This window comes from Apium graveolens, unplaced genomic scaffold, assembly GCF_009905375.1.
Source record: "Apium graveolens cultivar Ventura unplaced genomic scaffold, ASM990537v1 ctg1940, whole genome shotgun sequence".
Taxonomy (NCBI): Eukaryota; Viridiplantae; Streptophyta; class Magnoliopsida; order Apiales; family Apiaceae; genus Apium; species Apium graveolens.
The window spans coordinates 13,694-22,658 of NW_027417461.1; positions in this window are offsets into that span (position 1 = coordinate 13,694).

Genomic DNA, 8,965 nt, shown 5'->3' on the forward strand with positions numbered 1-8,965 from the left:
GATGTATCGTCGCCAAGGCCTAAGCACCAAAAAGCTCGTTAGCCTCCAAGTCCTGTTTGAGGACAAGATCATGATAGTCTACTGGGGAAATGGAATACATGGACCATTCCTTGGCAAGTTTTGTGTTACCGATAATCGAGTCCTTTCCCCGAATTCCCCAGGCAGGTTGAAAGAAAGCCCCTGGTTTCTGTTTTGTACGCAAGGGTTTGCTGGGGCCTGTTGGATTTTAATCGCAGCGGAGGCATGGTAAAACACTTTTACACATATAAAATCCAAATAAAAGCATATAAATCATGGTAAAAACATAGGGATCGATTACTAACCTTTAATATGTGATCCAAGAGCAACGATCGGAGATCCTTAGCAGCTGCTCCTCAAACGTGAAGCACTCCACCGGTATCCACCAAGAAAACGACGTTAAGGAGGAGGAGGAGGTGGAGAGAATTAGGTTTTATAAAATTTTGGGGTTAGAATAAAAATAGGGTTTATAATAGTATATTTATAGGCAAAATTTTCAGCTGAAATTTTCCCATAAAATATTATTATTATTAACCCATTTATTATTCTTATTAATAATTAAAACACCTTTTAATTATTAATCCTTTTTCTAAACACTTTAGAAATAATTATCTCTCTTGATTTAATTTCTAAAAATTAAATCCTTTAATTAATAATATTAAGAACTTTTCTTAATTAATTTATAATCAATTAAATCTCATTTAATCAATTATTAAATTTGCCAATTAATTATTTATTTCATAAATAAATAATTATTAGCCATTATTAATTAATTCCTCCGCCATTAAATCATTCTCTTTTTATGGTGTGACCCTGTAGGTTCAATATTAAGCCGGTAGTAGAAATAAATAATAATAAAACTATTTTATCATTATTTATATAAATTTTCTAATTTATTATATATGATTAATTAATTAATCACATTTATTCTACATCGTGAGGGATACTTCTCAGCATATCGCGACTATCCGGATAATATGAATTCACTGCTTAGAATACCAAGAACCTATTCAGTGAATAATTACCGTACAATAAACTCCTTCTACCCTACAATGTCCTGATTAAATACAAGGCATGGATCTCGTGTCAAGCCTATCTAATTTAATCACTTGCTTACCATTTACTATGCTTAGTTCTATGCAAATCAGAAACTCCTTTCTAATTTCATTCACTCTGGCCAGAGATTCCTGAAATAGCATAAGTGGATCAGCCTTGAACATTCGCTTCCTTCACTGGAAGGGGTAGATCCTTTATTGATCATATACTATCTTCGTATACAAATTCCTATACCCAGTAGAGCCCTAATAATTATCCCTGGAGACTAAGAACTAAACCAAAGCATAGTTCAGTGTACACAAGATGACTATGATGACCTCAAGTCTAAGGATACTTGTACAACTATCACTATGTGAACAACTGCTGACACGTGAGTGAACTCCATCAGTTGTTCAGCTGTGCGAGTCATGTTCAGTGAACTTATTCTATAATAAGCACCTACATACTAGCTATAGTGTCACCACATAAATATCTATGAGAACAGACATCCTTCAAAATGAAGCAACCATAGTATGTACCGATCTATGCGGATTATTAATTACCAGTTAGTAATCCTATGACCAGGAACTATTTAAGTTTAGAGTTATCATCTTTTAGGTCTCACTATTATGATCTCACCATAATCCATAAAAAGCTTTACTCTAAACTATGGTATATCTTATTTAAACACTTAAATAGATAAAGCCCGTAATAAAAACAAAACTAGTCTTTCATTAATATCAATGAAATCAAAACAGATTACACAGGAAGTTATTCCTAAATCCTAATACATGATTGGACTTAGGACATATTCCTTTCAATCTCCCACTTGTACTAAAGCCAATCACTCTGGTATCTAATACCCATCTTGTCTTTATGACGATCAAAGTGACTTTCAGAAAGTAGCTTTGTGAGTGGGTCTGCTATGTTTTTTATGTGTGTCAACTCTATTTCAATACAATATAAGAAATGTTACCGTGCTCCCACTAACCCTTTTGTAGACGCATGGTTCATCTACGTTTTTGATAAAATCAAACTCTTTGATTGTCTCATCAAAATGGATGTTCCATCTACGAGATACTTGCTTTAAACCACATATGGTTCGCAGCAGCTTACACACTAGGTTTTCATTTCCCTTGGAAAGAAAACCATCTGGCTATTTGCCAGATCTCATAGTCATAGTAAGCAGCAATCGCAAGCAAAATCCGAACTGATTATAACAGGGCTACAGGTAAAAGGCTTCATCAAAGTCAATCCATTGCCTTTGTTTGAATTCTTTTGCCACAAGCCTGTCCTTATAGGTCTCTACCTGGCCATCTGTTCTAATCATTCTTTTGTATCCCGTATACATAGATTTCATTCCGTATTTCATGGCACTATGCCATTTCTTTGAGTCAACACTACTCATAGCCTCATTATAGGTCACAGGGTCGTCATCATAAATGATCGACAACTCATTATCATTCTCAATGACAAGGCCATATTACCTCTCAGGTTGGCGAGACACTCTCCCTGACCTACGAATGGGCTGTTCCACAGAAGGTTGTTCAGTCAGAACAGGTGTTTCCACTTGATCCGTAGTAGTTTGTGCTTCTTGAACTTCATCAAGTTCAATTTTTGCTCCCACTGTTTCCTTCAAGGATAAACTCCTTTTCCAAGAAGGTAGCATGTCTGGAGACAAACACCCGATGATCGGTGTAAAAGTAATACCCTAAAGTCTCTTTAGGATATCCCACAAAACTACATTTTACGGATCGATATTCCAGCTTATCTTGGTCAACTTCCTTGACATAAGCTGGACATCCCCAAATCTTAACGTGTTTAAGACTCGGTTTCCTTTCTTTCCATATCTCATACGGAGTTTGAGGAATAGATTTGGAAAGCACCTTATTCAGTAAATATGCTGAGGTTTCCAATGCATAACCCCATAGGAATACTGGAAGATTTGCATAGCTCATCATGGACTGAACTATGTCTAACAAAGTTCGATTTCTCCTTTCAGATACCAATCTGGAGGCGTCCACTGGGAGACTATACCATTTACTTTGAGATAATTCAGAAACTCTCCATTCAAGTATTCACCACCTCGATCTAATCGAAGAATTATAATACTATGTTTGGTTTGTTTCTCCACTACATACTTATACTCTTTGAACTTTTCAAAGGCTTCAGACTTGTGTTTCATCAAACACATATCCGAATATAGATCTATCATCTATGAAAGTAATGAAGTATGAAAATCCACCCATGGCTTGCGTAGACATTGGTCCACATACATCTGTGTGTACCATTCCTAGCAAATTTGCAGCCCTCTCTCCATGTCTACTAAATGGAGACTGCAGTGCCACTATAAAGTGAGATTTTCATCATCCCTTTTCTTTTATTAGTTTGTTCAATCTGAAATAAAATATGTCACATACATACAGACCATTATTTAAAGTACCACATCCATAAAGAATATTATCTCTAAGAATAGAACATTCATTATTCTCAATAATAAATGAAAATCCAGCCAAGTCTAACATGGAAATAATATTCCTCACAATCGAGGGAACAAAATAACAATTATTTAAAACAATAGTCTTGCCCGTAGGCATATGTAAATGAAATGATTCCACATCTACAGCAGCAACTCTTGCTCTATTTCCCATCAGTAGAATCACCTCCTCTTCCTCAAGAGTCCTACTTCTCCTTAGTCCCTGCAACAAATTGCAGATATGAGAACCACAGGCAGTATCAAATACCCAAGTAGAAATTTGATTTAATGACATATTCACTTTTATCATGAACATACCTGAATCAGAAGCGGAAGTCTCACTACCCTTCTTCTTCTTCAATTCTGCAAGGTAAACCTTGCAGTTCCTCTTCCAGTGCCCCACCTTGTTACAGTGAAAGCAAACAACTTTGCTCTTGGGGTCTTCAGCTTTTGGTGGAACCGGCATTTTCTCACCTACTTTCTTCTTCCTGGAAGGGTTCCTCTTCCTTTTCTTAGGATTGGAACTTTCACCAATTAGAAGAACAGAACTCTTCTTAGGGGGAAAATTTGATTCTGCAGTCTTCAACATGTTGTGGAGTTTAGGCAGGCTGACATCCAACTTATTCATATGAAAGTTCACAACAAACTGCGAGAACGAACTCGGAAGCGATTGCAAGACCAGGTCTTGGCTCAGCTCCCCATCCATGGCAAAACCAAGTTATCCAAGACGTTCAATCAAATTGATCATCTTAAGTACATGGTCATTCACAGATGATCCCTCAAACATCCTACAACTGAACAACTCCTTCGATATCTCATATCGAGTTGTCCTCCCTGCCACATCATACAACTCTTGTAGATGCATGAGGATAGTGTGAGCATCCATATGCTCATGTTGCTTCTGTAGCTCAATGTTCATGGAAGCTAGCATGATGCATTGAGCAACATTTGCATCATCTATCCACTTACGATACACAACGTGTTCATCATTATGCGCATCGCTAGCAGGTTCAGTAGGCTTAGGTGAGTTAATCACGTATTCCAGATTCTCAATCCTGAGAACAATTCTCAAGTTTCGAAGCCAGTCAGCATAATTAGGACCAGTCAACTTATGAGCATCTAGTATGCTCCTGAGTGATAGTGCAGAAGACATAATATAGTAAATCTGTAAATGATAAACACATAACAACACTCATCAAATATTCGATTTCATTTTAAAACACTATATGAATCGGGTCTTTATTCAGAAGTGGCTCCCACTAGTTTATCTAATTTATTCAACCCCCTACGTGAAAAATTAAGCATTCATAATGCTAGTGGGAATAGGGATCCTACATTCCATTACACAACCCCGGATGTAGCACGAACCGCCATGTAATGTTCAATAGGCAGACAACTCTTGTCAATTACATCTTATGTTATTCCCTAATCAAACTTTAGCCTCTTGAATAATTGAGTCTCGGCTGTGGCACGACAAACTCAATATTCTAAGTCATGTCTAACCCAACATTCCGTAGAATTGAATCAGTCTCCAATGGCCCACGGCTGTGGCACATACCGACCTTTAGATTCTAATTCAACATACACATCTCTATGTAATAGACAAGTATTTCTTATTTCGAAATCAAAGCCCTCGGCTGTAGCACGAACCAACAATGATTCAAAAATAAGAACTACTTTCTATCATGTTGGAAGGCTATGACCGACACAAGCCCGTTGTGTCATTGGCCAATTACTACTTGATATTATTTAATTTTAGAGGGATTATATTACGTTACAATCATAATCATATTATAAAGAGATTCTTCCTTTTAAATTAAATATTTCAAATCAATAATCAATAATCAGATGATTCCCAGATCGGGTGGAGCATTGTCAAGAGGCGTCACTTAATAACCCTTTCTTACAGATAGAAATCTGTTGTTGACAGAATCATCCTTTCTCTCATATCGAAAATTCATATTCAATTACGTGTTTCATAAACACAAGAATCTCATGATTGTATTCATAATATTATTACTAAGGTTATGAAACACTTTCACTATACTAGGTTGTCTAACAAACGCCTTATGTTCATTTAAGTTCACCTAAATCTATCATCACATGATAAACTAAGCATATATCACATATATAAACATGAATAAACATCAAGGTAGACATTTTACATCATCTAGCATATTAGTCTAAGCATTATACATCTCTATGTATCACATGAAGCATTTAAAAGCAGTTAAAACAGTTAAAAATAGCTTTAAAACACTTTCGAAAATATAAACAGTTCAAAACTTTATATAAACTAAAATTTGATAACTCCATTAGATCCATCTCGGAAAAACGAATCCAACGATATATTGCACGCCTAAAACGGAGTTACAAAACTCCCAAAAAATCAAATTTAAAAATAACAGACGGGCTGTAATGCATTACAGGAGCGCGTTACAAGCCCTGTAACGCATTCCGGTGATGCGTTACAACCCTTTTAACCAATTAAAAGGTGTAACGCATTCCGTGAATGCGCCACAGGGTGTAACGCATTCCCGGAATGCGCGACACCACCATCCCCCCCACCCCCCGCGCGCGCGTGCGCCACACGCGCCTGCAGCAGCGCCGCCTGACAGCTTTTCTCGAACTTCGTGCCTGTCTTTTCTTTCTCCGTGCATCACAGACAGCATTCAACAGCAGATAACAGATGTACAGTAACAGACAAGCAGCAGAAGCTTAATATATATATACTTACTTACAATTCATATATATATATATCTTTATTTAATTACGAATTTTAATTGCAACAACTTCAAAAATTCATAATAAAAAATCTATACATCATAAAATTATGAAAAAAATGCAGGCGATCTACAACACTTGTAGAACCTAGATCAACATTCAAAATTATTCTGAGAAACGATTTCTCATCAGAAAAAATTAATCCATGATATAACTTGTAAAAATCATAATTAATTCATACAAGCACATAAAATTCTGAAATTTTTACCACAGATCTATATGCATACAACCTAAGCTCTGATACCAATGTTGGATTTTAATCGCAGCGGAAGCATGGTAAAACACTTTTACACATATAAAATCCAAATAAAAGCATATAAATCGTGGTAAAAACATAGGGATCGATTACTAACCTTTAATATGCGATCCAAGAGCAACGATCGGAGATCCTTAGCAGCTGCTCCTCAAATGTGAAGCACTCCACCGGTATCCACCAAGTAAACGACGTTAAGGAGGAGGAGGAGGTGGAGAGAATTAGGTTTTATAAAATTTTGGGGTTAGAATAAATATAGGGTTTATAATAGTATATTTATAGGCAAAATTTTCAGCTGAAATTTTCCCATAAAATATTATTATTATTAACCCATTTATTATTCTTATTAATAATTAAAACACCTTTTAATTATTAATCCTTTTTCTAAACACTTTAGAAATAATTCTCTCTCTTGATTTAATTTCCAAAAATTAAATCCTTTAATTAATAATATTAAGAACTTTTCTTAATTAATTTATAATCAATTAAATCTCATTTAATCAATTATTAAATTTGCCAATTATTTATTTATTTCATAAATAAATAATTATTAGCCATTATTAATTAATTCCTCCACCATTAAATCATTCTCTTTTTATGGTGTGACCCTGTAGGTTCAATATTAAGCCGGTAGTAGAAATAAATAATAATAAAACTATTTTATCATTATTTATATAAATTCTCTAATTTATTAAATATGATTAATTAATTAATCACATTTATTCTACATCGTGAGGGATACTTCTCAGCATATCGCGACTATCCGGATAATATGAATTCACTGCTTAGAATACCAAGAACCTATTCAGTGAATAATTACCGTACAATAAACTCCTTCTACCCTACAATGTCCCGATTAAATACAAGGTATGGATCTCGTGTCAAGCCTATCTAATTTAATCACTTGCTTACCATTTACTATGCTTAGTTCTATGCAAATCAGAAACTCCTTTCTAATTTCATTCACTATGGCCAGAGATTCCTGAACTAGCATAAGTGGATCAGCCTTGAACATTCGCTTCCTTCACTGGAAGGGGTAGATCCTTTATTGATCATACACTATCTTCGTGTACAAATTCCTATACCCAGTAGAACCCTAATAATTGTCCCTGGAGAGTAAGAACTAAACCAAAGCATAGTTCAGTGTACAGAAGATGACTATGATGACCTCAAGTCTAAAGATACTTGTACAACTATCACTATGTGAACAACTTCTGAAACGTGAGTGAACTCCATCAGTTGTTCAGCTGTGCGAGTCATGTTCAGTGAACTTATTCTATAATAAGCACCTACATACTAGCTATAGTGTCACCACACAAATATCTATGAGAACAGACATCCTTCAAAATGAAGCAAGCATGGTATGTACCGATCTTTGCGGATTATTAATTACCAGTTAGTAATCCTATGACCAGGAACTATTTAAGTTTAGAGTTATCATCTTTTACGTCTCACTATTATGATCTCATCATAATCAATAAAAAGCTTTACTCTAAACTATGGTATATCTTATTTAAACACTTAAATAGATAAAGCCCGTAATAAAAATAAAACTAGTCTTTCATTAATATCAATGAAATCAAAACAGATTACACAGGAAGTTATTCCTAAATCCTAATACATGATTGGACTTAGGACATATTCCTTTCAAGGCCTTCCTCATCTCCTTCCTTTTTCCTGAAGAAGGAACTCCGGGAAGCGATCCCCAAGGCGTGGGTCCTTGAAGACCTTTCTGACGCGCTTCATCCTGGTCGTTTCCAGGTCTTTAGTCTTGGTAGCCTCTTCGATCCTCTCAGCTACTGCAATGAATAAGTAAAGTGGATTGACAATAATAAATTAAAAAAGTGGGAAAACCGAAGAAAACTAGAAAAAGAAGAAAACGTACCTTTTTCTAGGATCGGGAGAAAGGCCACGTTCCACAAGAACGGTATCTTATTAGATCCCAAGAGTGTGATGTCCCATTATCTCGGGTAAGAAGGTTGAAGGCCCTGGTCTCCTCCTTAGTTAAAATAATGTCGTTCGGGCTCCCATCCACGGCTTATCCAAAGGACGAGCGAAAGAGAGTCCCCCAGTCTTCGCCTTCCCAAAGGACATAAAAAAACTTTTTTCCCACCCCAAGTTATTGTCAGGGATGGATTTCCCATTCACTATGTGAGGGACAGTGGGGCGCTGGTTCAAAGAAACCCACCGCGGGTTCTTGTCAGGGCTGTTCTTGAACTGAAAAAATTTTCTGAGCACAGCAACCGAAGTAGGGACATTGTGTTTGGCGCATTGCGATAAGTAGCAAAGAATCAACCTCCAAGAGTTTGGAGGGAGTTGGCAAGGGCTGATGCCCACATCAACTAGTAAAACTGGGATAAAAGGATGGAAAGGGAGTCTGATACCTGCCCTAAGGTGTC